We start from the raw sequence: 27,871 nt of genomic DNA, 5'->3' as shown, positions 1-27,871 counted from the left end.
AAACATTCATGGTGCAAAACTCTAATAACCCGCCGGTCGTTTTGACTATTATAATTTCGTTCCTATATTTACTGTTCAATTTATACTTTACAGTCATTTAAAGACTTACCGGATTAGTTGGTTCGGCTCCGGAGAGAATTCAGAGTGAAATGAGACACTTAGTCTCATAATTGAAAATTTTAAGTTAGAAAAGTTGACCGGATGTGGACTTATATGTAAACGACATCGGATTTCAATTTTTATGATTTCAATAGCTCCGTATGGTAATTTTGGACTTAGGAGCGTGTCCGAAAATTATTTGGAGGTCCGTAGTGGAATTAGGCTTGAAATGACAAAAGTTAAATTTTTTCGAGAAGTTTGACCGGGGGTTGACTTTTCGATATCGGGGTTGGAATCCGATTCTAAAAATTTGAATACCTCTGTTATATCATTTATGACTTGTGTGCAAAATCTGAGGTCAATCGAACGTAATTTGTTAGGTTCCGACGTTGTTTGTAGAAATTGGAAGTTTCAAAGTTCATTAGGCTTGAATCTATGTGGGATTCGTATTTTTAGTATTGTTGGATGTGATTTAAAAACTACACTAAGTTCGTATGATGTTGTAAGACTTGTTGGTATATTTGGTTGAGGTCCCGGGGGCCTCAGGTGAGTTTCGGATAGTTAACGGATCAAATTCGGACATAGAAGAAAAAGCTGAAGTTTCTGCCATCTGATGTAATCGCACCTGCGAAAATTCCATCGCAGGTGCGAGCTCGCAGAAGCAAGCCTGGAAAGCGCAAATGCGGGCAGAGGGTTGTGAGGCAGTGCTCACAGGTGCGAGGGAAATTCCGCACCTGCGTGAGCGCAAATGCGGAAGGACACGCGCAGAAGCGACTTGCGCAGAAGCGCACACAGGCGTGCAGATGCTAGCAAAGGCACATATGCGGGGGCTTTTTTCGCACATGCGGTTAGCGCAGAAGCGGCCAAGTTGCCGCAGGTGCGAAAACCCCTGGGCAGTATAAAAACAGAAGGGTTCCGAGCTTTTGCCATTTTTGGGCATTTCAAGCTTGGGTTGGGCGATATTTGAGCAAGGATTTCACAGGAAAACTTGAGGTAAGTCCCTTGTGATCATTTCTACTCTATAATATTGAATTATCATCGAATAAGCCCACTAGATTACATGTGTTTTGAGGTGTAAATCGGAAATTTGAACTTAAAGATTTTGAAATAAGATTTGATGATTTGGAGGTCAAGTTGAGGTCAGATTTTGGTAAAACTAGAATGGGTAGACTCGTGGTGGAATGGGCTTTTGAATTTTGTAACTTTTGTCGGGTTCCGAGACGTGGGTCCCACAAGTGATTTTTGAGTTAAATTTTGAATTCTTTATGGAAAAATGTATTTTCAATGGAACTAATTCCAATAAATTTTATTAACTGAAACGAATTATTTGTGACTAGATTCGAGGCATTCGGAGGCCGATTTGCGAGGCAAAGGCATAACAGAGTAAAGAATTTCACGTTTTGAGGTAAGTAACAGTTATAAATCTGATCTTGAGGGTATGAAACCCCGAATTTTGTGTCATGTGATTATTTTGGAGATGACGCAGATGCTAGGTGACAGGCGTGTGGGCATGCACCGAGGGGATTGTGACTTGATCCGCCCCGTGGAAACTGTAAAGTTGAATAACTTGTTGATAATTATGTGCTCTCTATGTGTTGTGGAAATTTAACTATAAGTCATGTTAAAAACCATGTTTACGCTATATGTTGGTACTGTTGGGACCCACAAAGGTCGTGTACATGTTGAACTATATGCTTAATTGTTATTTTGTACTCAGTCACAGTTTACTTGATTATTTTATCCTAGTCTCTATTATTCATTATTGATGCATCAGATCATTGTTGTTTGGGCTGATTTCATGATTGTCGGGAGCCCGAGAGACTTGAGAGATTTATGATTGAGCGAGGACGAGGGCCTGATTTTGATATATTATACTATAGCACGTAAGTTGTCTGTGCAACACGTGAGTTGTCCGTGCAGATTCTTATATTATACTATAGCACGTGAGTTGTCCGTGCAGATCCAGATATTTATACTATGGCATGTGAGTTGTCCATGCAACACTTGAGTTGTCCGTGCAGATTATAGCGCTTGGGCTGTAGGATCCCCTCCGGAGTCTGTACACCCCAGTGAGCGCGAGTACCCATTGAGTGTGAGTGCTAAGGGCTGGGAGCCGAGTGATTGAGTTGTTGTGACGAGTTGAGTGACTGTTGCCCTGAGAGGGTGTACTTGCTTTTCATTTGTTGTTGTACTTAGTTTCTATCTGTCATTGTTGTGAAATTTTTTGAAAAATTTTATATCCGGTTTATATGAACTTGAACTGTATAAAACTAATTTGACTTAAACTGTTGGATTTGAAAGCATGTCTAATCTCTGCGGGAATTACTGAAAATGAACTACAGTTGCGTAGCTCGTCACTATCTTTAGTTCCTTATTTATTATTGTTACTTGCTGAGTTAGTTGTACTCATACTACACCATGCATTTCGTATGCAGATCCAGATGTTCTCAGTCATAGCGGGTGTTGATTCTTTCGTACAGTTGAATTTTCGGAGATTAGAGGCAGGTGCGGTGTTTCGTAGACCTTTCCTCTCCTTCCCTACCTCCTTGTTTACTGTATTTGGTCTTAGACTATTATAGACTGTATTTTCAAGACTTGTATTCATATTAGATTCTCATGTACTCAGTGATACCAGGTTTTGGGGAGTATTCGTATTAGTATTTGTGGGATTTTTTATTGTATTTATTATTATGTTTTCAAACTTAAATGAAATCGTTGGTTATTGATGTTATCGGCTTGCCTAGTATTGAGATAGGCGCCATCACGATTGGTCAGATTTTGGATCGTGACAAGTTAGTATCAGAGCTTTAGGTGACATAGGCCTCGCAAGTCATGAGCAAGTTTAGTAGAGTCTTGCAGATCGGTACGAAGACATCTGTACTTATCTTCGAAAGCTGCCGAACCCTTAGGAAAATTTCCCTTCTTGTATCCTATCATGCGGAATTGATTCAGCTTGAAACATAACTCTTTGAATTTCTTCCACGCATTCGTGTGCGCATGTGAGCTCTCGGTATTAGTTGTGCATCACCGGCTTGTGATTCCATGAACGAGATTCGTGATATGTATTCTGTGTTTTGGTGATGGGCCAGTCTGGAGGACTTGAGGCCAGGGTTAGACCGCAGCCTAAGCTCGATAACTTCAGTTATGTGAACTTGTACATTTGGACTCATATGTCCGGTAGTGTCCCTAGGAGTGGAATTTATGGATCCATAAGTGATTGAATGGCTATATGATAAGTATGATATGACTGCGGGATGTGTTCAGATGGGTTGAATGTGACGAATAAAGTTTTCTTATGACTCAAGAGTTTGCTATTGGGTACTTGATTTCTGTCTTGATTTGACATATAGTCTCGAGTTGTGAGTGTATTGAAGGATCTTTCACGTTGTTAAATTGTGGGACAAATTAAATTCTCATGTCTTGTCAATGAGTTTGGACCCAAGAAGAGTAAGTGATTGTGTAGTAATTATTGTTGCGAATGGGTAATTCTAATGTTGATGGCTCGAGAAAGATGATCTTCGAAGAGGCTTAGAGTCGGTAACATTTTATTGGTTCAGGTGCGATAAAGATGTATTTTGATTTGATGCAATAGTTGGGCAGCAAAGTGTGAGGGAAGACATGATAGGAAGTGTTTCGCGGTGGTTGAAGTACTAGCAGGTCAAGCAGGAGAAGTAGAGGTTGAGAAGTTGCTTAAAGGAGATGGTTTAACCGAAGTAAGAGTGGCAGATTAGCATATGGATTCTGTGGTAGGGTACTCGCGTGCCTTGGAAAAGTGTTAAACGGTTTGGAATCGTGATAGAATGTGATTTGGCCTACAGACTTTATTTGGAGTGATGGTTACTGTACAGAGAAAGATTGAATATGGCAGAAAGGAGTTTGTTTGAAATGAAGAGGGATGTGAAGATCTGATTATCATTTCAGGCGCAATCTGACTTGAGTTCGGAAGGTATTGGTTAACTTTCAGTTGATGTCAATAGGGAAAGTGCAGACTTATATAAATGGTGGGCGAGCATGAGCTCAGGAGAATTTACTGATTACGTAGTCGTTGCACCCAGTGCAGCGTCGCTGGAAGATGTCGGTAAGGAATTCCACAGGTAGGTTATCTCTTGTGAGTAGTTAGCAATGGCGTGATATTGATGAAGCTTCTGCGAGGAATATTACTTAATACCCGGTAAGAGTTCGAGTGTGTGCCTGTGGTTGGTGATTCAGAATGTTCATGAAAAGCTTAACAAAAGACTTCGAGAAGTCTGGCGGGTTAACGGTGAGAGATCTTGGTAATTGAGAAGGAGAAATCCTTGCGGGTTCTAATTTTATATAATTGCAGCTTAAATCTAAGTGGGGGAGCCTGCTATTGACAATTTGATTTCATGGTTATGTGTTAAATTTTAGTTTTGGGCTGAGGCATACTTGTGGGTTAGTAATGACTTACATAGGTGGAGATCGAGGATGACTCGGGTAAGTAAATTCCTGGATACGGGTTACGTTTCACTTTATGAAAATTATGGAATGATTAAGTTGTTATTTTGAAGGATGTAGTGCGCACAAAGTATAAATTTGATTGGTTATGTTAAGGCAGGGTTACTTCTTTGAGGTCTTGATTGTGCTAAAGGAGGACATGTCTTTCGGCCCGTTTGGGGCGGAGCAAATTAGATTTGAGCAGAGTGGATGACTCTCGATAGGGTTCTAATTGATTCAAAATGTATATGTGGCAATTGAAAATCTTTTGAATTTGTATATCACTAGAATCAGTTACTTACATTGGATGGTATCGGGACGTGCGGTAATTCTTTTTGACTATGGATTCTACATTTCAGTATAAGAAAGGAAAGAGGAACAATTTTAAATTCGCATAAGATATTTTCAGAGTGAGTGTTACGGTTGTGGTATCTATGGAGGTGCTTAAGAAGAATACAATGGCTTATGGGCCATAGGGCGGTGTGGTTTTATGTTAGGATGTCTTGTAATGAGATTTGGGTAAGGATAGTAGTGTTTTGACAAGGAGAAATGTCAACTTGAGGGTAATTCAGAAGAAACTCGAAAATAATAGGACAAATGGGTAACATGCTGGATCTGTATAGTAATAGTATGCTCGGTGCTTTTGGTTCTTATGATGATGTGGGACTTTACGGGTGTTTTGGTGGCAATACTCTCGGATTTGGCAACCTGTGTGGCTTGGTCGAGTTAGATAAATTCAGTTATGATCGCTTGGTTATGTACAAATGGATTTCAAAGTGTTCATGATGGTTTCTACCATTGTTTGAACCGGATATTTTCTACAGGTATATGGAACATGTTATGTATTGTGATTTCTTCCTGTAAAGAAGAAAGATAAAGGTTTATAATTAATAGGGTATGTAATTTGCTGGTGACTCAAAGTTTATAATGAGATTCTCGTGACTTTCACATGATAGATGTGGTGTGTTGTGCGGGATTTAGATTTACATGTACAAGGTGGCAGTTCATTCTTGAAAGAGAAATCACGAATTTTGGACATAATGGTTGGTTTCAGATATTTAGATTAATGTTATAACTGTTCGGAAATCCCTGATGAGGGTGCGCATTTCAAAAGGAGCATTATGTTTTGATTTACGGATGACATTGGTACTGGAGTACCCACCTTTTTGATAGACTGTTAATATTCAAATTATTGTTATGTGGCACGGAAGAATTATGAAAGTATTCCTCATGGGATTATCATGAATGGAAGATGTGTTAGTCATTTTAGTGCTAGAGTCGGGATCAGTTACAGTGATTCATGTGTTCGATGAATTTGGAGACTGGGAGTTCTCATAAGTATATTATTTCGGGGTTGCGACCTATTTGAAGTGACTATTTTATTTAAAACACAGTGGAGGCACTAGTTGCGTTAAATATCTATGATACCTATGCGCTATGAGTGCGCATATATGTGAGGTTTGAGCCATTGTGCGGGCATTAGAGCAAATATTCATACTCGGAAGAATGCTTAGGCTATAATATGCCTAGAGTTGACTGTTAAGTGTAAAGTTATAACATTTTCCATATTCATACCTTTGTTGAGAACTATTTGGGCTATACCTGAGGTTACAAATAAGATGATTCCCTAAATAAATGGGGTAGTTACTAATTATGCGTAAAATTACCGATTTGAAGTGTGATAGCAGACTTTGTACATGCTTACACTATGGCGTGCTATTTATACAAGCTCAGGAGCATGATAATCTTATTTCATTATCATATACAAGTGTGCTTGTTTAATTTTTCATGTATGATATGTTGGGACTAGAGGCCTGTGACCATGCCATGCGATTGAGATTATTGGCACGTAAGTTATCCGTGCCGTGTGTGGGAATTTTATTTCTATGATAATTTATCTGATTCATTAATTTTCTTCCTCTATAATTGTGTACATGCGCCTACAGTTATCCTCTTCACGAAATTTGAGGAGTTGGTTGTAACATTGTGGTTGCCGTGGTGCTTGTTGAACTTGCAATACGGTTCTCTTCCTTGAGACATCTCCCATATTTGCGTACACAGATTGCGCAGTTGTGGCTGGAGTTATATTGATGTGGCGTGTATGTGGGTTAGTTTTGTTTAATAATATAAGGTCATTGGACCTAGAATGGGTACTATCAGGTTTGATTACGGTATATTCGGGAGGATAAGATTGAAAGTCAGCTTAGAAAGTGATTATAGTTATAGTTGGGGCGAGAGAGATCCATGACTTGTTGATCTGATAAGGGGTCATGAGATTTTCACGTATTTCTTTCATTATCAGCAGTTTACGAAGGTTTTGGAATGAGGTTTTGTTTGATATGAGGTTTAATATCAGTACCAGGTTGGTTTTGGAGTAGTTAATGTGATCGGTAATGGTGCTACGAGCATGCAAGTGGTGTAGTATGTTATGTGAATGTATCTGTGGTTATGGTTATGGCTCGATGCAGCTTGATCAGACTTATTTTGGATGTTGGAAAATGGGCTCTATGTTTTAAGGACTAAGGTTAAAGTAAGGATCTTCAATTGTATTGTGTTGTCAGGCCTATATGGAATAGGGTGGCGTGGGATCACCCCCCGAGTACGTGCGTGTTAAGATGGAATAGTGATTTGATAGTTTGGAAACAACTCTTGGCACGTTCGAGGACGAACGTATGTTTAAGTGGGGGAGAATGTAACAACCCGGCCGGTCGTTTTGAGTATTACAACCATGTTCCCCCATTTACTACTCAATTTATGATTTACAGTCATTTTAAGACTTACCAGGTTAGTTGGTTTGGCTCCGAAGAGAATTCGGAGTGAAATGAGACACTTAGTCTCATAATTGAAAATTTTAAGTTAAAAAAGTTGACCGGATGTGAACTTATATGTAAAGGACATCGGATTTGAAATTTTATGATTCCAATAGCTATGTATGGTGAGTTTGGACTTAGGAGCGTGTCCGAAAAATTATTTGGAGGTCTGTAGTGGAATTAGGCTTGAAATGGCAAATGTTGAATTTTTTCGGAAAGTTTGACCGGGGGGTTGACTTTTTCATATCGGGGTTGGAATCCGATTCTAAAAATTTGAATACCTTCGTTATGTCATTTATGACTTGTGTACAAAATTTGAGGTCAATCAAACGTAATTTGTTAGGTTCCGACGTCGTTTGTAGAAATTGGAAGTTTCAAAGTTCATTAGGCTTGAATCTATGTGAGATTCGTATTTTTAGTGTTGTTGGATGTGATTTGAAGACTCGTCTAAGTTCGTATGATGTTGTAGGACTCTTTGCTATATTTGGTTGCGGTCCCGGGGGGCCTCGGGTGAGTTTCGGATGCTTAACAGATCAAATTCGGACTTAGAAGAAAAAGCTGAAGTTTCTACCATCTGATGTAATCGCACCTGTGGAAATTCCATCGCAAGTGCGAGCTCGCATAAGCGAGCATGGCAAGTGCAGATGCGGGCAGAGGGCTGTGAGGCAGTGGTCGTAGGTGCGAGGGAAATTCCGCACCTGTGTGAGCGCAGATGAGGAAGGACGCGCACAGAAGTGACTTGCGCAGAAGCGCACACAGGCGTGCATATACGAGCAATGACGCATATGCGGGGGCGTTTTCCGCACATGCGGTTGGCGCAAAAGCGTCTAAGTTACCGCAGGTGTGAAAAACCCCTGGGCAGTACAAAAATAGAGGGGTTCCGAGCTTTTTCCATTTTTGGGCATTTCAAGCTCGGGTTGGGCACTATTTGAGCAAGGATTTCACGGAAAAACCTGAGGTAAGCACCTTGTGATCATTTCTACTCCATAATATTGAATTATCATCGAATAATACGACTAGATTACATGTGTTTGAGATGTAAATTAAAGATTTGAACTTAGAGATTTGGAAATAAGATTTGATGATTTGGAGGTCGAGTTGAGGTCGAACTTTTGTAAAATTAGTATTGGTAGACTCGTGTTGGAATGGGCTTTCGGATTTAATAACATTTGTCGGGTTCCGAGACGTGGGTTCCACATGCAATTTTTGAGTTAAATTTCGGATTGTTTATGGAAAAATTATATTTTCGTATGGAATTTATTTCAATAATTTTGATTGACTGAAACAAATTATTTGTGACTAGATTCGAGGCATTCGGAGGTTGATTTGCAAGGCAAAGGAATAGCAAAGTAAAGAATTTTATATTTTGAGGTAAGTAACGGTTATAAATTTCGTCCTGAGGGTATGAAACCCCTGATTTTATGTCATGTGATTATTTTGGAGATGACACACATGCTAGGTGATAGGCGTGTGCGCGTGCACCGAGGAAATTGTGACTTGGTCCGTCCCGTGGAAACTGTAAAGTTGAATAACTTATTGATAACTATGTGCTCTCTATGTGTTGTGGAAATTTGACTATAAGTCATGTTTAGACTATATGTTGGTACTATTAGGATCAACAGTGGTCGTGTATATGTTGAACTATCTGCTTAATTGTTGTTTTGCACTCAGTCACAGTTTACGTAATTATTTTATCACAGTCTCTATTGTTCATTATTGATGCATCATATCATTGTTGTTTGGGATGATTTCATGATTGTTCAGAGCCTGAGAGACTAGAGAGATTTATAACTGAGCGAGGCCGAGGGCCTGGTTGTGAGATATTATACTATAGCACGTGAGTTATCCGTGCAACACGTGAGTTGTCCGTGCAGATCCTTATATATACTATAGCATGTGAGTTGTCCGTACAACACGTGAATTGTCCGTGCAGATTGATATATTTATACTATGGCACGTGAGTTGTCCGTGCAACACGTAATTTGTCCATACAAATTATAGCGCTTCGGTTGTAGGAGCCCCTCCAGATTTTGTCCACCCCAAGTGAGCGCGAGTACCCATTGAGTAAGAGTGCTGAGGGCTGAGAGCCGGGTGGTTGAGCTGTTGTGACGAGTTGAGTAACTGTTGACCTGAGAGGGTGTACTTACTTTTCATTTGTTGTTGCACTTAGTTGCTATATGTCATTGTTGTGAAATTTTCTGAAAGATTTTATATCCAGATTACAAGAACTTGAATTTTATAAAACTGATTTGACTTAAACTGTTGGATTTGAAAGCATGTCTAATCTCTGCGGGAATTACTGAAAATGAACTGTAGTTGTGTAGCTCGTCACTATCTTCAGTTCCTTATTTATTATTGTTACTTGCTGAGTTAGTTGTACTCATACTACACCCTGCACTTCGTGTGCAGATCCAGGTGTTCTCGGTCATAGCGGGTGTTGATTCTTTCGTACAGTTGATTTTTCAGAGATTCAGAGGCAGCTGCCGTGTTTCGCAGACCTTGTCTCTCCTTTCCTACCTCCTTGTTTACTGTATTTGGTCTTAAACTATTATAGATCATATTTTCCAGACTTGTATTCATATTAGATGCTCATGTACTCAGCGACACCAGGTTTTGGGGGGTGTTCGTATCAGTATTTGTGAAATTTTGTATTGTATTTAAATATTATATTTTCAAACATAAAGGAAATCGAGGGTTATTGATGTTATCGGCTTGCCTAGTATTGAGATAGGCCCCACCACGGCGGGTCAGATTTTGGATCGTGACAAAAACTTTACACTTTTTGTTGTTTCTCCCTAAAATAAAGTTAATATAAGTGTGATTGTTTGCTATTTCTTTCATTAGTGTCTTAGTATTGAGTTCCTTTTTTTATTTTTCTTGTTTTTCCTTTTGGGAGTAAGAAAATAGTTAACTTCAACTTTTCTTCAAAAAAATTCTGTTCTTGAGATTGGGCCCAAATTATCTCTAGGGCAGTCCGGTGCACAAGGTATCTCGCATTCACGCATGATATAAGAAAGGGTTGCACCTAATGTATACAACCTATTTTAATTTAAGTATTAATGACTATTTTCATGGCTCGAACCCTAATCTATAGATAGACAATGTTACCACTACTCCAAAGCTCCTCTCGTACTTACTACTATAAAAGATTATAAAAAAAGGAGAAAATAACAAAAGGGAAAGCTAGCAAAATGGATAATATAAACAAAGACCATAAAAGGCCATTTTCATTAAAAGTACACAAATAAACTTAGTGCAATATTATTGCACAAAGGATTGACGTGCCACACTTATTTAAAGCGTAACAGAAGGCTACTAAAAGCCAATTAGAACACAACATTAGCTATCATTTTAAGAAGGGCTGCACTTTATTATGTGACAGAATTCCTGTTTTAGTCATCTTCTTATCAAATACACATGGCTTAAAGCAAAGGCACTGCCTCGGGATGAATTTTGTACAATGACCATTAGTAAATCCCTCACTGATACAAGCTTTTTTGCATATATTTCCATCTGCTATGGTTATATAAAATCTAGAGAATGTATTGCTATATGCTTTGCAACTACTCTGAGCTTGCACCTCTACAATCATTCAAATAGCACTTATAAGTACATCAAAAAAAAAAGGCCACACTTGAAAAATTTATTAGGTATTTAACATACACACACGAACACAAATAATTTACAGTATTAGGTCTCTTCAAAAGATATTTACGGATAGCGCTCCCTAAAAAATGAGAAAAGAAGGCAAGTAGAATATTATCACATATAACATAGACCTGATAGTGTTAAGAAATATTACACTATTGGTACACTATTGGAGTATATAAGTTAAAGTTATGTACTTAAGCGACTGGATGGCAATAAAGAAAATTAAACTTCACACAATTTCCATTAATTTTTATTATGTTTTAGAGGAACAAATTAAAGGAGACAAACCATAGGCAACAAACAGTATCATTGCCAAAACTGCAAATGCCATGAAGTACAAGGAGCGAGCCATATTAATAAGAAAGATTGCAATTCAGAGTTGTGAATGAACACTAACAGAATAGAGGTATTTATAGGCAATCAAATAAGAGTGGATCAAACTCTCTGAATCAAAATCTATTCACAACAATCCTGAAAATACAAAACAGTCTCAACACGGAGAGATGTCACCTACCACAAGCGGGAGAAGCAGAAACAGAAAGAAAGAAAAAAATCGAGGCAACACTGAAAAATCGATAGACGCCAAACCCGCTAGTAACAATGAAATGGACAACATATTGAAACTTCACCTGCTATCAGATGTAGAAGCAGAGGTAAGAAATAAGGAAGGGAAAATAGAGAAAAGTCCACATCTCCCAACAGAGGAAAAGGAAACAAACAAACCCCCCCCCCCCCCCACACACACACACACACACACACAGTTCTCAATGATTAGTTCAATATTCTGGAACATTAGGGGGTGAGATCCAAAAAGCAATTCACACACTAAAACTTATTGCCGACATTAACAATGTGATTTTCATTGCCTTTTGTGAACCTCTTGTTTCTATGAGTAAGATAGCGGGTTACAGGAAATTTTTGGGTTTCCAATATTGTATGTCTAACACAAATGGGAAAATTTGGTACTTTTGGAATCATCTCAACAACACTTCTGTACTGGCCAATGATGATCAACATATGACTTTAAATTTTAAATGCCCCAGGAATAATTCTGATATTTTTGTCACTGCTGTTTATGCTAAATTTACCTCTGGGGAAAGAAAAGACTTGTGGGTTAGTATTGAAAGTACTAGCCACTTAATCACTGGGCCATGGTGCATGGGAGGTGACTTCAATTTTATTATGGATCCAGAGGAGAAGTTGGGGGCAAGCCACATAGAGCTCAACAGATGACATATGGAAGTATGTGGTCTCACTGACATTGGTTTTGTTGGGCCTAAGCACAACTGCTGCAATAATTGGAGACCTGCTAAAAGGGTATGGAAAAGACTTTATAGAAATCTGGTCAATGATCAATGGACACATGAATTTCAGCATAACCTCGTTAAACACTTAGTGAGAACTGGCTCTGATCACATGCCATTGCTAATGAAAAGCCATAATGATCAACAACAAAGTATTAAATACTTTAGATTTTTAAACTTTGGATAGAGCAAGAAGGTTTTATGGATTTGGTCCAGGAAGTTTGGAATATGCAAGTCCAAGGTAATGCCATGTGGAGATTACAGTGTAAACTGAAAGCATTAAGCAAAAGGCTAAGCCAATGGTCTAGAAACATTATTGGAGATATTAATGAACATGTTAGCTCCTGGGAAGCTAAGGTCCACATTCTTGAAGAATTGGACATCCTTCATAATTCAGAACATGATAGAACAAAGCTTAACAAAGGTCATACCGAATACATTAAATGGCTGGGAATGCAAGAGTCTCTTCTCAAAAAAAAAACTAAACTCAACTGGTTCCAACAAGGAGATTATAACAACAAATATTTTCATAGTGTCTTAAGAGAAAGAAGAAGAAAATTGGATATCCATAGAATTAAGAACCATAGAGGAAGATGGATTCAGGGTGATGACAAGATTGCAAAAGTTTCCATTAAGCATTTCGATCAACTGTTTAACCTCAGCCAGACTAACATGAATCCCACGCTGCTAGATTGCATTCTTTTTATAGTTACTTCTCAAGACAATGAGATGCTCACAAATCTTCCTAATGAAATTGAGATGAGGGAAGTTGTTTTTAGTATGAGTAGATATAGTTGTTCAGGGACGGATGAGTATAATGGGAAGTTCTTTCAAGCCTGTTGGAGCATTATCAAGACTGACATTGTTGACTTTGTTCTGGAGTTCTTTAGTGGCAAAAAGCTTACAAAATTTTATACGCATACTTGCCTCGCTCTTATTCCTAAAGTTGATTCACCTGATAGTTTCACAGACAATAGGCCAATTAGTCTCAGCAATGTGACTAATAAGATCATCTCCAAGGTTCTATCTAGGAGACTTAACCCTCTACTTCCTAATCTTATCTCTGACAATCAAAGTGGTTTCATTATAGGTAGACTCATAACAGAGAATTTCATGATGGCTCAGGAGATTGTTCAAGGAATTTCAAAAATAAATGTTGGAGGGAACATTATTTTGAAGTTAGATATGGTCAAGGCATATGATAGAATGTCTTGGCCATTCATAACTGATGTATTAAAGAAATTTGGCTTTAATGGAAAATGGATTCAGATTATTGAGAACCTAATCTCTTGAGTATGGTACTCGATAATCATCAATGGTTCTAGATAAGGGTTCTTTACTTCCTCTCAAAGACTTAAACAGGGAGATCCTTTATCCCCATCTTTATTTATATTAGCAGAAAAGTATTATCTAGATCCTTGAATAACTTGTATAACAACTCTCACTTTATTCCTTTCTCTATGAATGCCAGAGGACCTCAGATTAATCATCTAGCATATGCAGAAGACATTGTTATCTTCAATAGTGGTAATAGCAAGTCAGTGAAGCTCATTATGAAACAAATCAAGAACTATGAGGATGCTTCTGGGCAGAAAGTTAATGGTAACAAAAGTTTCTTTTTGACTGCTCCAGAAACCAGTGCATACAGAATTAATAGATTGAGAGTGTGCACGATATTTATGGATAAACAATTCCCATTTACATATCTAGGATGCCCTATTTATGTGGGAAGAAAGAAGATCAGTTACTTTGATGGCATGGCTATTAAGGTGATTAAGAGGCTTAGCGGTTGGCAGGGCAAAATGTTATCTTATGGAGGCAGAATGGTACTCATAAAAAGTGTACTTCAGGCTCTCCCCACATATATTTTATCTGCAATATGTCCACCCAAAAGTACCTTGAAGCTTCTGAAAAAATAGTTTGCTAGATTTTTCTGGGAAACTAATGAGGATCAAAACAAGTATCATTGGAGCTCATGGAAGAATATTTGTATGCCAAAGACAGAAGGTGGTGCTGGAATAAGAAGCGTGGAAGACATTGCTAATACACTGGCTATGAAGAGATGGTGGAGGTTTAGAACTCAACATTCTCTTTTGGCTAACTTCTTAAAAGCCAAATATTGTAGTAGAAGTCATCCAGAAAAGAAAAAAGTGGCCAATAAAGATTCTCAATTATGGAAACACATGCTTCTTCTCAGAGATAAAGTTGAAGAAAGAATGGTTTGGAAGATTAATATTGGTGAGAGCAATTTCTGGTGGGATAACTGGCTTGAAAAGGGAGCTTTGGCCAAATCTATTCCTTACAATTGCAGAAGTTCCAAAAGCCTAGTCAAGGACTACATCATAAATGGTATATGGAACATTGACAGACACAGGTTGGTAGTACCAGAGGACATGGTTCGACAAATAATTCTAATTGACATAGGAGAACATCATCGAAATGACTATGCAGTGTGGATGGACTCTTCTGATGGACACTACTCCAACAAATCAGCATGGCATATCATCAGACAGAGTAGCCAAAAGAACCTTGAGTGGAATAAAATATGGCACAAATCCATTCCTTTCAAAATTTCCTTCTTGGCGTGGAGGTTATACAAAGGGAAGCTACCCTTTAATGAAGTTATCAACAGGTTCAACATGTTTAGCAATCCAATAAGATCCAGGTGCTATTGTTGTCATAACACACAGAGTGATCTGTAAAAACAAGATGGGGTAACATATTTGTTGGACTATCAAAGATGCCTTAGGTACAACATATCCTAATGTTAAGCTTTCTGGAAGATGAGCTGATATGTGTGACACTATTGATAGACTCAAACCAGTTATTAGCTGGAGGCTTGTTTCATGTATTAGACCTACATTTAATTTGGTGAAGGTAAAAACTGATGGCAGTTACATTCCACATATTAATAGAGCAGGTATGGGAGGAGTTATAAGAAACCACAAAGGAGACTTAATTATGGCCTTTTCAGTTCCTTTACACTGTAATAGCAATAACCAAATTGAGGCTGCAGCTGCTAACTATGGAGCAAAATGGTGCATTCAGAATAGGATCCTAAAATTCAACCTGGAACTTGATTCATTGATTATTTCCAACATGATCAAGGAGGAAGACACAACGAATCTTAAACTCAGAAGGATCATAACATACACTTCTCAATTGATGAAGACTGCAGAAGTAACCATATCTCATTGCTACAGGGAAGCAAATCAAGTGGCATACTTTCTTGCAAAAATGGCATCTATGAGTGGAAACAGTACTTTCTATTACTCTTTCCAACAATTACCGAAAGAGGTGAAGGGAGTGTTTCAACTTGATAAATGTCAACTTTCGAGTATTAGGAGAAGATATGACAAATGCAATTTTTTTGTAAGTTAATTTTAGTTTGATGAAATGGAAGTGACTTCGGTATAGAACTTCAATTTCCCATTGTTTTGAAGGAAATATGTTACATCCTTGTTGCCCGCACTCTTGAATCTAGGAGGTTTGGTCTATTCCCCCCTCCCCACTCATGTATTTTGGTGTTTCTTTTTGCTGGAATGGAAAGGGTTTAGCCTGACCCAACACTGAAAGCACTATGCCTGAAGTGAAGGCAAGTTAATTTAAAAACATAAGAGTGGGAAAACTTTTACTTATCTTTTGAAGCAAAAAATAAATGAAAAAGAAAAAAAGAGTAGATAAATTTATTGGTCCAATAAATATGTGAAGCAAATGGAGATAAATCAATAACACATATTCCTCATGTTCATAAATTTTCAGTAACTAGTTATTCACCCCCTCCCAAAAACAAAACTCCTAGTAATTACTACATTTTGGTGACAAGCGGAGCTGGTAAAAGAACTCGGAATCACATCAGCATTAGTAAGACTTCATAAACAATAAAAAATTAAAAATGGGTATCCCGGTGCACAAAGTATTCCGCATTCACACAGGATCCGAGGAATAGAGCCGAATTAAGAATTTCAAGATAATGGGTACATTGTTGTGAAAAGATGGATCTAGAATTTACATTAGACGAGTTTAATTTTAGTCTCTTACCATGAACTCACTAAACTTTTGAAATTATAGGCTCAAAATTATATTCTTTTTAAAATTTACGTGATTTTCACTCTCACACACACACACACACACACACACACACACACACACACACATATATATATATATATATATATATATATATATATATATATACACACACACACACACATACTTATACCAAAAACAAGATCGTTCAAAGTTAGATTTAAACCGCCTATTTTATTTGTAGAGGTGCACCCAATAATTATTACACCATAGGATGTTTCAAGCTTGGGTGCACACACAAATAGTTAAGTAATTTTAAAGAAATATAACATTGCTATATATGGTTTAATTAAGTAAAGGATTAGGGATGTTAGCCTCAAGGTTTCACGTTTTGATGATAACAAACCATATGATTCCTCAAGCATGGTAACTAATTCATTATCATCTTGTCTCTTATGTGTTTATATGTTGAAGTTTGCCTAAGGTTCAAGTTATATACAAATCTTTCGACTCGATACAAATCTTGTTGAAATCTTTCCAACTATTTGCAGGTTTTCTAATTTGTTTTGTGAATATGGTGCAACTCTTCTACTACATTTCAAGGGTGCTTTGAAAAACTAAGACAACTTGTGAATTTCCCTCTTGAAAGTTTTCTAGACTTTTCAATTGATTCGATAAAGTTATCATTTGATTAAATTCTCTTATTTTGTACTCAATGGTTTGCCATCATCAAAAAGGGGGAGATTGTTAGCCTCAATGTTTCACGTATTGATTTTGGTAATAACAAACCAACATAATTATTAATCAAAGAATATTTACTTGTGGTAATCTTATTCTTGCACAAGTTTGTTCAAGGAAGAAGATGATGGTAAAAATCCAAAGAAATATGAGAAAGAGAATTTCATGTGAAGAATTTATGAGCAAAAATATTATCAAGGAAGATTATCTCCAAGCGTCATAGAAGGAATAATATTTGAAAGTCAGATTGAATTGAAGAAGAATCTGCGGAAATTATGGAAGAAAAGTTTTTCAATATCTTGAAAGAAAAGTTGCTAAAATCATGGAGAAGATCTATTAATTTGTGAAAGGAAAATACTATATGAAAAAGATACTACAAGGCCAAGAAAGAATATATTTTATGGAAAGAAAATATATTATAGATGTAGTACAATCTATATTATGGAAAGAGATTATTTTTCAAGATCAAGAAAGGAATATTTTAAATATAATAGGTGAAGAATATATTTTCTATGAAAAGAAAATATGTTATGGATCTAGTATAATCTATATAATGGAAGATTATTTTCCAGGATCAAAAAAGGAATATTTTCAATGTAATAGGAGTTCAAAAATACTACTATTATTTATGGGAAAATATTCTAACTACATTCCTTCTTTGGTATGGAAAGATAATAATTTATGGAAATAAGTTTGAGTTCCACGTAAAGAATGACTATTTCTCTTATGGAAATTCAAGAATATTTAATCAATACTATAGAAGGTTGAAGAATGATGCACGTGGAGATACAGCAAAAATTAATTATGAAATGCAAGGTTTTCTAAAGAAGATCAACCAAGATATTGCATCCAAATAAAGAGAGAATATTCTACTACCATAAAAAGAAAAAGAGGTGCAGTGAATGAAGGATCAACAAAAGGAATGTTGTAGAATTGTGAAGAAAATTACTTATGATCAAATTGTGAACTCATTGACTCAAGTACCAAGAAAAGAAAAAACGAAAAAAATCCTCTACACAAAGATTCTCATGCTGGTACTCAACGAAGATTTTACATATTCAAGAAAGGAAAGTGGAGAAAATTCTGTCCAAATACAATAAGCCAAACAAGGAAAGGAAATATGTTGCAAAGATGCCTATGGTATATCCACTTTCAAAAGAGTTCCAAGTCAATATACTGTCCATATGCATACAAGTACTGGAGCTGCCAATTATGGAAACAAATAAAGGAGCAACGGTCAAATTCCATTGGGCTATGTAATAGCGAGAACATGTTGAAAGGGCTATAAATATACAAGCTCTATGAAGGAAGAATGTATGCACCCTTCTATACATTTGTCTATCCAACTATAAGTTCTTTATTCTACTCTTAATAAGTATTGTAATTCACTTTTAATAGATTTACTGTGTACACAAAAGAGTGAAGAGAGACAGAAAAATATTGGAGAGGCGGTGTATTCTTAGAGGTTGTTTCATTATTCATTTCTTTGGTGAGCGAGTGAAAACCAAAGAGTCGTTGTTGGTGACCGAGTAAAAACCAACCTTTTACTGTGTTGGTGAGCGTGTTAAAACTAACCCTTGTTCGTTATTGGTGAGCGAGTAAAAACCAACCCTTGTTCGTTGTTGGTGAATGTTGAAAATCATACAAGTTGTACTCAACTCATTTTACAAAGAGATCAAGAGATAACATCCTTGCAACCCAATGAGACTGGAGTAGAATACCACATTGGTTCCGAACCAGTATAAAATTCCTGTTGTCATTTACCTTATTGCTTTCATATTTTATTATAAGAAATTACTGTTTGTTAAGATAAGTATTTGATTGAACCGAAGTACTAACGGTATTGTGTAGGGTATCTTTGTATCAACCGACTAGGTTTGAAGAGTAGTCGACTAGAAATTTAAAAAGGCTACAATTAACCCCCCCTCCCCTTGTACTTTAATTGGGTTCACGTGAACCGATATCCCTTAAGCTAGATACGCCCCTGCTGGTTAAGGGCCTCATCCCAAGGGAAGTGATATAGACAACCTACCCTAATGCAAGCACTAGTGGCTGCTTCCACGACTCGAACTCGTGACCTATATGGGTCACACAGTGATGACTTTACCATTGCTCCAAGACTCCCCTTCATACATAATAAATAATGAAAATAGAAGTTAAACTTGAACACAACAATAATACAAACACATGCTATGTTAGAGTGCCACAATGATCTTAATAATTCTCACCTTAATTTAACTTTTAGAGTTAATTAAAGACAAGATTCAAGGTCAATTTCTAACCATGGTATCAAAATCAGACCTATATTAATTCATAATTTATCCCGTGAAGGCCCCCCATGTTTTGTTTTAAATTTTCTGGATAAATAAAGGGATTCTTTCCTTCCTATTCTATTTATGAAACTTTATTACCCTCACCAATTAAGTTTTAACTTAATTACATGGGCATATACAATTTACGAATTATATACAAATTAGTATTAATGAATATCCCTTTATATTAGGAATTGATGTAACGAACCGACCGGTCTTTTTGAGAATTAAAGTCCCGTTCGGCGGAATAAGGTCTCGAGAAGCTTCATATTATGTGTTATGACTTGCATGTATTGCCGACTTCAGTTTTCGGATGATTTAGGGTCAATTTGGAAGAAGGATTCTTACTTTAGAAATTTAAGCGGTAAAAGTTGACCGGAATTTGACTTTTGTGTAGACGACTCCGAACAGGCATTTTGACGATTCTAGTAGCTTTGTGTAATGATTTTGGACTTAGGCGTGCATCTGGACTTGGTTTTGGAAATCCGTAGGGTAATTTAAAGCATTACGGCGAAAATTGAAAAGTTGAAGTTTTGAAAGTTTGAGAGGTTTAACCGAGAGTTGACTTTGATGATATAGGGGTCAGAATGCGATTCCGTGAGTTGAATTAGCTCCGTTATGTCATTTGGGACTTGCATGCATAATTTGGCGTCATTCCGGATTTATTTGGTATGTTTCGGCACGAGTTTTGTAAGTTGGAAGATTTGAAAGTTCATAAGTTCAATTCTTGGTGCGATTCATAGTCGACGTTCTTTGATGTGATTTGAGACCTCGAGCGGGTCCATGCTAGGTTATGGAACCTATTGGTATGTTCGGACGGTGTCCCGAGGGCCCCATGCGTGTTTCGGTTAGGCTACGGGGCATTTTCTCAAGTTTTGGAATGTTGAAATTCTGGTGTCTGATATCCTTCTATGCGATCGCGTAAGTGCAGCCGCGATCGCGAAGGCTGTTTGGTGGGCTGGTCCTTATCCTCTTCGCGTTCGCATGGACCAGTCCGCGATCGCGGAAGCGTGCCTTCTACTTCTCCGCGTTCACATAGGGTTTCTGGTCGGGTGGTGTACTGTCTTTTAAGTGATCACAGTCCTATTCACGCGATCACGTAGTGCGTTTTCTGGGCTGTGTAATTTCTTATACACGATCGCATTACTTTTTTTCCACGATCGCGATGTGTTATAACTGGACAGAATATAAAAGTACTCTATTTCGAGGGTTAGTCATTCTTATCATTTTTGTAGTTGTAGACCTCGGATTTGAGTGATGCTTCGTGGGTATTTCAAAAAAATCATTGGGGTAAGTGTTCTTCACCCAGAATTTATTATATTCCATGATTCTATCTTTGTTTTTATCTTATAATTAGTGTTTTGAATTGAGGAAAATGGAAATTTTTGAAGAAATCGTTTAAAATGTGAAATGATGATTTGAAGGACGAATTAATGTCAGAAATTGATAATTTTGGTATTTGAACTCGTATCGGAATATGTGCTCGGGTTCTGTGAAATTTATCGGGTTCCATGGTGCGTGCCCGGGGTTTTACATTTTGGTTGTATTTTTAGTTTTTGTTAAAGTTTGAGGCTTTATTATACATAATTTGTTCCTTATGAGTTGTATTTATGATTTGAAATTATTTTGGCTAGAGTTGAGCCGTCCGGAGATTGTTTCACTCAAGAAGTTCATTTTAGAGTAAAGGTCTAGCTTCTCTGAGGTAAGTATCTTGCCTAACTTTGTGTGGGGAAACTACCCCATAGAATTTGAGTCTATGGTGCTAATTGTGTCATGTGAAGACCGTGTACGCGAGGCGAGGAGTACGTGCTTGGGCTTATTTGTGAAAATTTGACCGTTTAGGGCTCTTAGGTTCTTATGTCCATTAAATATGAAGTTGTGTTATCATATTAAATTCTTCATTTACTAAATCCACCCGTACGTGTCTTAATTTGAATTGATTGCTCCATGTTTTACCATTATTGCCGATTAAACTCTTATGTGCCTTAACTAAAGTTGTTGCCTATTTTTATTTGCTATGCCAACCCTTCCGTAATTTTTTATTATTAGTTGAAGTTATTATTATCTTTTTCGTAATCTGGTTATCCTTAATTGACTTTATTGAATATATTCCGTAATTTCCCACCCTAATTAAAGTTTTGTTATCCCTTATCATTATTGACTTACCCTTAATTGGAGTCATTGATTCATGTTATCCCTCTTATCGTTGAATTGCACTTATGTGGAATCATTTATACCCAGTATCTCTTATGTTGAGCTATTTCTATGGTGTACCATTATTTCATGTTGTGTCTTTCCTTGTGAATTCGTTCCACTATCTCTTTATGTTCTGGAGTTCCTAGGTTGATTTACTTGTCGTATTCTTGTGTTATTGTCGTTGTGTCTGTTGTAATCAGTATTGTATTGTACGAGGTTTCTGTCGTGCGGTTGTTATTATGTTACACGAGGTTTCTGTCGTGCGTGGTTGTTATTGTGTTGCACGAGGTTTCTGTCATGCGGTTGTTATTATGTTTGCACGAGATTTCTGCCGTGCGGTTGCTATTGTGTTGCGCAAGGTTTTTGCCATGCTGTAGTTATTGATACACATGCGGTGGCTAGTAGGGGAACTACTATAAGCCATGCGGTGTGATAAAACACGGGACGCTATTTAGGAAAAATTATTTTTTAAAAACTAAATATAAAGGCTCTCGCGATGATATAAAGAAAGTTGTAATTTATTTTACTATCTGAAACTAAGAGGCGGTACCTCGGGAGGGCTCTATTGTCATCTCCCCTTTTCTGTGCACTTGGCTTTGGTTGTTATTTTTCCTTAGCATACTACTAATTTATTTTCTCCATGTTGCTTTATTTGCTCAGTTCTATGTAGCTAATCTTGTTGTGCTTGTCGTGACGTCCGTTTCATTGTTGTCTTATTTACACTGTATATTTTGTGGAGAGAGTTTCTTATATGCCATTCATTGGCTTTACTCTTAATTATTGACTTGAATTGTGGTAGAACACTTGCACAAGCATACATATAGATGAATCACCTATATCGGTTTAAGGAGATGAATCATTACATTATTGACCATTACATGTACTCTTGTCTACTTGCCTTTTGTGTGAGAATTGTCCTCTTGGCATGTGAGCCGTCCGTGTGGTTATGAATTGAAATATGGGCACAAGATTCCAAGTGATTAGGGTTCAAGAATTAGAACCCGTGAGCTGTGATTATGAGGTTCGATAACTCGTAGAATTGCGTGAACATACCTGGTGTGAAAGTGGTTGTTCTTATTGAGTTGTTGTTGATTATGGGAGAAGTCTGATATTTTAGGATTTTCTTTATGAGGGTAATTTCGTATAAGGAATAAGTAAGTAATTTCGTTGGTCAAAATAAAATAGCTTTTAAGCCAAAAACGGAGAAGCTAAAGTCAGCCAACTTGTGCCTTTTGGCTCCTTTTAAGCACTTTTTTAACTTTTTAAACAGTTTTTTCTTTTGCCAAATACTCCAAAAAACTAAAAAAATTCTTAAAAGCTTATTTTTAAGCAAACCAAATGGCTCTTATTAGCTTCCCACTTGACTTGACGTCCTTACCATTACTCTCAATTTATTAAATGAAAATAATAAAAATTAATCGAAAAGATTTTGTTTCACCGGATTTATACTGTGTTCAGCTTTCTCTATATCATTATTACTTGATTTCTTCCTGTTAAATATTGTTGTCTTAGTGTATCATTATAAGTATGGTTTTATATTCCTTATTCTGCTTAGCTTTATATTAATATTGTTTTCTTTGTTAGTTCACCGTCACACTTGTTCATGTTGTTTAGTATGGCAGGGGTCTTGACTGTCCCTCGTCACTACTCCATCGATGTTAGTCTTTATACTTACTAGGTACCGTTGTGGTGTACTCATACTACGCTTCTACACATTTTTGTGCAAACTCAGGTGCCACGGTTGTTGTTGATTATTAGCTGGTTGGTAGAGCTACAGAGACTCAAAGTAAACCTATCGTCGCATTCATAGGCCCTGGAGTCACCTTTTGATATTTTCATTGTACTGTTCGATTCTATTCCGAATAGTTGTATTTATTGATTTCCTAGTGAACTCAGCAGAGCTTATGACTTGTACTACCAGTTTTGGGAAATTGTAATTATGTAGAAGATTTTATCTCATATTTATTATTGGATGGTTGAATTCTTCTATTTATTTAGTAAGTGTTAGGCTTACCTAATATTAGAGACTAGGTTCCGTCACGACATCCTATGGAAAGAAAATTGGGGACGTGACAAGTTGGTATTAGAGCTCTAGGTTCATAGGTGCTACAAGCCATAAGCGAGTTTAGTACAGTCTTGCGGATCGGTACGGAGACGTATATTCTTATCTTCGAGAGGCTACAGAACTATTAGGAAAGTTTCACTCCCTTCATTCCTATCGTGCGGGTTCATTGATCTCGGAGTTTGAACCTGTCATTCTATTCTCTCACAAATAGTGAGTACACGAGTTGAAGTTACTAATGTCGCTGCCCCCAGAGCCGGTATTTCTAGGGGCCGAGGCAGATTAAGAGGTAGAGGCCGAGGAGGAGCACATGTATCTGCTAGAGCGCTTGTCGGAGCAATAGTTGAGGAGACGCGAGTAGCTCCTATTGGGGGACAGGTACCGGAGGCGCATATGGTTACCCCAAGACTTCATGAGACTTTAACACAGTTACTGGGTATGTTTGGTACATTGACTCAGCCGGGGTTGATTCCAGTTGCACTACCTATTTCACATATCGGGGGAGGAGATCGGACTTTCGCCGCCCTTACTCCAAAGCAGCGAACCAGCATTGGTCAAGTTCCAGGTGTCATACCAACATAGCATGTTTTTCTAGTTCAACCAGTGGTTAGGGAATCAACATATGAGGAAGAACATCTTAGACTTGCAAGGTTCGAGAAGTATTACCCTCCAACTTTCAGTTGGTTGGCTTTAGAGAATGTGCATGGGTTCCTAGAGGAATGCTATCATATTCTCTGCATTATGGGTATTGTGGAGGCGAGTGAGATTGCTTTTAGTAGGTTCCAGCTTAAGGGAGAGGCATATTAATGATGGCAAGTGTATGAATTTGGTAGTCCGGCCGATGCAACTTCACTTTTAAAGATTCGGTTTTCAGGGATGTCCTTGGGAGAGTTTGTTCCCCAGAACCTTCGGGATACATGGCGCGTTAAGTTTGAGCAGTTGTGACAGGGCACTATGTCAGGGCTAGAGTATGTCGTTATATTCAGTGATTTATCAAGGAATATTGCTACTTTGGTTTCTATAGTTAGAGAGAGAGTTCGCAGATGAGTCGAGGGGCTCATACATGATATCCGGTTCAGCATGGCTTAGGAGTTGGAGTCGGATGTTTCATTTCAGCAGGTAGTAACGATCGCCCGACGATTTGAGGGTATGCGACGTCAGGAAAGAGAGGTCAGGGAGGCTAAGAGGCCTCATAGACCGGAGAGATCTACTGGTCCCTATTTTGGAGGCATGGTACGACATGGTCGAGGTTTTGTGGGTAAACTAGTTTAGTTTGCACTTCAGGCTTCACACAGTGTTTCAAGTACCTATGGCTCTCAAGGTGCACGTATCGAACAACTTCCACAAATACGACAACAGAGAGGTTACTTTAAGTGTGGAGACACCAGCCACATGGTGAGAGATTTGTCCCAGACTCCGGACATATGTATTACAGCGGGGTCTTCAGGCTATGAGTTTTTCTTCAGTTGCTAATATCCTTGCACCGCCAACTTAGATTGCAGGTTAGGTAAGTAGAGGGTGCCTAAGAGGAGGAGGCCCAACCCATTGAGGTTTTTTCTATGGTAGGGTTGAGGCCACTACACCAGATGATGATGCACATGTATGGTTTCTTTTTTTATTTTATAGAGGAGCGTCATTCGCGTTTTGTTTTGGTTCTGCTTATCAGGGTGAGTCCTCCTATTTTGCTTCATATATGGATGAGTTTCATGATTTGTACTCTGTTTGTGTGTTTACCCTTGTTGGGAGATCCTATAGTGGTAGCCCGTGCCTATCGTTATGTTCTTATTCATTATTGAGAGTTATGAGACTATAAGTGACTCCTATTACCCATTACGGTAGGTTTTGATGTGATCTCTGAGTCATTGGTTACGATCTATGATTTAGATGCTCTACTAGTGTGAGAGTTCAGTATGTGTTGTGATTTTTGTTGGCGAAATTTAATTAGTGGAAGGTTTCAGTTGGTATGATGTGTATTATACTTATGATTCAGAGTTGAAGGTGAGACCCTAGCGATTTCATGTGATTTAATGTGTTTGAACCGGGCTACGTGCCACGATAGATGTTATATCAAGATGAGATCCTTGTGATTTGTTCAGATACTTTGATTCTTCCTTGTTAAATTGATTCGTATAATGGTACTGGTAGGGAGTTGTGCCTGTCGGTCTTGTTTGATATTTTTCTTATGTGTTTCCCCTTGCATATTTAACTGTATTTGTGATGTGCTTATTGAATTTTTGCTTGTGAGGTGTGTGCCCCGGTGGTGTTAGTGGTGACTTGTTGATTCGGGTGAATAGTTATCATATCTTCATGTTTATTGCATCATTGTCAGTATTGTGGAGGTTTAAAACAGGGTTCTAACAGATATGAGGCTAATTGCCGGTAATGGATTTGATTACGGGCAGCTATTATGACAAAGATGTTTTTATGGGCATATGTGTGATGTGTTACGTCGTGTGGTTGTACCTTGTAGGTGTATGCATAAGTTGTTGCAGCTGGTTGAGGCTGATACTAGGTGTGGATGTAGGAATCGGGTCTTTTAGAGATGATCTGATGGTAAGAATTTTGGTTCTAAGGCTAATTGGTATTGGTGGAAGGGATATATTTCAGTTGAGATGGTGTCATCGGGCTTATGTGGATTTGAGTGATGTGGGTTATCCAGCGGGTATATGTAGGATGAATACATTCGGTGATTTGATGACTTCTAGACGTTTCTTGGCACATTCGAGGATGAATGTTCGTTTAAGAGGGGGAGAAGGTAATGACCCGATCGACCATTTGGATAATTAAAGTCGCATTTGGTGGCATAAGGTCTCGAGCAACTTCGGATGATTCAGGGTCAATTTAGAAGAAGGATTCTTGTTTTAGAAGCTTTTGTGTACCAGAATTTGACTTTTGTGTAAACGACTCCGAAATGGCATGTTGATGATTCCAGTAGCTTCGTGTGGTGATTTTGGACTTAGGCGTGTGTTCGGAATTGGACATGAGTTTTGGAAGTTGAAATATTTGAAAGTTCATAAGTTCGATTCTTGGTGCGATTCCTAGTTTTGACGTTGTTGGATATGATTTGAGACCTCGAGCGGGTCCTTGTTAGGTTATGGAACCTGTTGGTATGTTCGGATGGTGTTCTGGGGGGCCCAGGCGTGTTTCGGATGGGCTACGTGCCATTTTCTCAAGTTTTGGAATGTTGAAGTTCTAGTGTCTGATATCCTTCTATGCGACCGTGTAAGTGCAGCCGATATTGCAAAGGATGTTTGGTGGGCTGGTCCTTTTCTTCTTCACGTTTGCATAGACCAGTCCGCGTTCGCATAGGGCTTATGCTGGGGCAGTGTACTGTCATTTACGCGATCGCAGTGCTATTCACGCGATCGCGTAGTGCTTTTTCTGGGCAGTGTAATTTCTTGTACGTGGTCGCATTACGTTTTCCGCGATCGCGATGTGTTATAACTGGGAAGAATATAAAAGTACTCTATTTCGAGGGTTAGCCATTCTTATCCTTTTTGGAGTTGTACACCTCGGATTTGAGCGATATTTTGTGGGTTTTCAAGCTAATCATTGGGGTAAGTGCTCTTCACCCGAAATTTATTATATTCCATGATTCTATGTTTGATTTTATCTTATAATTAGTGTTTTGAATTGAGGAAAATGGGAATTTTTGAAGAAAACTTTCAAAATGTAAAATGATGATTTGAAGGACGAATTGATGTGGGCAATTAATAATGTTGGTATGGTTGAACTCGTATCGAAATGTCTATTCGGGTTTTGTGAAATTTATCAGGTTTCTGAGGTGCGGGCCTGGGTTTGACTTTTTTGTTGACTTTTTAGTTTTTGTTAAAGATTGTGGCTTTATTATCCAGAATTTGTTCCTTATGAGTTTCATTTATGATTTGAAGTTATTTTGGCTAGATTTGAGCCTTTTGGAGATTGTATCACTCGAGAAGTTTATTTTAGAGTAACGATCTAGCTTCTCTGAGGTAAGTATCTTGTCTAACTTTGTGTGGTGGAACTACCTCTTAGGATTTGAGTCTTTGGTGCTAATTGTGTCATGTGAAGTTCGTGTACGCGAGGTGACGAGTACGTGCTCAGGCTTATTTGTAGAAATTTGACTGTTTAGGGCTCTTAGATTCTTATGTCCATTTAATATGAAGTTGTGTTATCATGTTAAATTCCCCATTTACTAAATCCACTCGTACATGTCTTAATTGGAAATGATTGATC

General features: G+C 37.9%; 1 long non-coding RNA gene across 1 annotated transcript; it reads left to right on the top strand.

Annotated features, from left to right (window-relative positions):
• Positions 1 to 11,544: 11,544 nt before the first annotated feature.
• On the top strand, positions 11,545 to 15,883 carry LOC142179000 (uncharacterized). Its single transcript, XR_012707145.1, has 2 exons — positions 11,545 to 11,668; positions 13,791 to 15,883. It is a non-coding gene; the product is annotated as an uncharacterized LOC142179000 (long non-coding RNA).
• The last annotated feature ends 11,988 nt before the right edge of the window (positions 15,884 to 27,871 follow it).

Source organism: Nicotiana tabacum, unplaced genomic scaffold (genome assembly GCF_000715075.1).
Source record: "Nicotiana tabacum cultivar K326 unplaced genomic scaffold, ASM71507v2 Un00144, whole genome shotgun sequence".
NCBI lineage: Eukaryota > Viridiplantae > Streptophyta > Magnoliopsida > Solanales > Solanaceae > Nicotiana > Nicotiana tabacum.
Note: the sequence above shows the minus strand (reverse complement) of the source record. Positions and strands in the feature narration are given on the sequence as shown.